At 37.2% G+C, this 1911-nt stretch overlaps 1 pseudogene; it reads left to right on the top strand.

Annotated features, from left to right (window-relative positions):
* Positions 1-255: 255 nt before the first annotated feature.
* LOC138806516 (small ribosomal subunit protein eS4-like) lies at positions 256-871 on the top strand (annotated as a pseudogene).
* Positions 872-1911: the final 1040 nt, after the last annotated feature.

Consider the following 1911-nt stretch of genomic DNA (forward strand, 5'->3'; position numbering starts at 1 on the left):
GACTTTAAAATGCCAATAATTTTTCTCCAAGGTTGATTGAGTTCTCAGGTACAGAATCTTTGAGTATAGAGAGATGACTGAACCCAAAAGATATGGAACAAGATCTAAAAGTTTTTGAGCTAAGAGAATTCAAATGAGGCTGAAAAACAAAAAGCAAGTGGGAGAGGCTGAATGTTACACCCAGAAGCACGATCAAGATTAATCAGGGAAGTGCTCTTAATGTTCCTCACATGTCATTGCATGCTGAACAAATACATGAATGTGTTTGTTCCTCATCCTTGCACTTGTACCCACCATATTATGGGATGTTTGCTTTTCACTGTTTACCTCAGAAACAGACTTAAGTATGCCTTCATAAGAGACAAAATATAGAAGCTTTTCATGCAGTGCTTTATTATTATTGATGATAATGCCAGAATGGATATAATCTGCCTGCTGGTTTTCTGGATGTCATCAGCATCCACAAGCCTGAGATAATTTCCCTTTGATCTATGACACCAAGAGTTGTTTCATTGTCGTCACATTACATATAAGGAGGCCAAATACAAGTTGTGTGAAGCAAGAAATATGTTTGAGGCCACAACATGACTCCTTCATCTGGTGACCACAATGTGTGCACCACATGCTACCCTCACACTCATTAAGGTGAATGACATCATTTAGATAGATCTTTAGACCAGTAAGATAACAAATGTTATCAAGTTTAGCACTAGTAACTTATATATGGTGACCAGAGGTGTTAACTTGGGAAAAATTGGTGTGATCACCAACAGAGAGGTACTCCAGCTCATTTAAAATGGGCTACCTGAAAGATGCCAGTGAGCAAAAAGCTTTGTCATTAAGCAATGAGCCTTGTATTGTCTTCAACTGATTTTTCAAACAGATTGAGATTTCTATTATGGTCTAACCTATGAGCTAGGTGAATCCCTGTCTCATGAACAGCAGAGAGATACATGTGTCCTGCAGTGGTCAGTTGTAGTAGATGTACATGCTGATTAGGCTTAGATGATTGATGATATCCTTCAGGTCTGCATTATTGTTGTATGCTTGTTTTATAGCTACAGAGGGAAGACATGAAACAACCATAGCTATTCCTGTGTTATTAATTTCTTTTCTTAGCTTGCATATACACAAGATTTTTATGTTTACTTACCAGTGCATCCTTGATCATATGATAATACCCTTTGGGCCACTGGCAACCGTCCAGTTTGCCTAATGACAATCTGGCCAGATCAGCCTTTATATATTTGCTTTTGGAGTGAATTGTATTGTTGTCCTTTTATTTTCAATTTGTACAATCCACATGCAGCCCTTTGATGACTTTCCAGACTCTACTGAGGATACAGGCTGGAAGAAAGGAATGTCCTTCCAGAGAGATCATTTTTCTTAAGCCCTACCACTGATATAATTATGAAAAACAATGTAAATATCATTATATCCATTGAACAAATGTGGAAACTGAAGTGTAGTAAGATTAATTACCAATTTTTACATACAAAAAGATGACCAAAATGGTTCATACCAAAGTCTAGAGATGGAGATTAGGGAGATTATAGTTAGAATTCATTTCGGAAAAAAATTAAGAAGGCTCCATCTCAACCAAATAGCTAAGTGTAGTGGTGGTGGCCTGTGGTCTAATCTATGTAAGAGATATTGCTAAACAGATCATGGTCCCAGACTGGCCTAAACCAAAAAGAGAAGAAGAAGTAGGAGGAGGAGGAAATGTAAGGGAGGAGAAGAAAGAAAGAAAGAAAGAAAGAAAGAAAGAAAGAAAGAAAGAAAGAAAGAAAGAAAGAAAGAAAGAAAGAAAGAAAGAAAGAAAGAAAGAAAGGGAAGGAAAGAAGAAGGAAGGAAGGAAGGAAGGAAGGAAGGAAGGAAGGAAGGAAGGAAAAAATCATAAAGTGAGAAGCT

The sequence above is a fragment of the Dipodomys merriami genome, unplaced genomic scaffold, assembly GCF_024711535.1.
Source record: "Dipodomys merriami isolate MVZ:Mamm:240054 unplaced genomic scaffold, mDipMer1.0.p SCAF_40, whole genome shotgun sequence".
Taxonomy (NCBI): Eukaryota; Metazoa; Chordata; class Mammalia; order Rodentia; family Heteromyidae; genus Dipodomys; species Dipodomys merriami.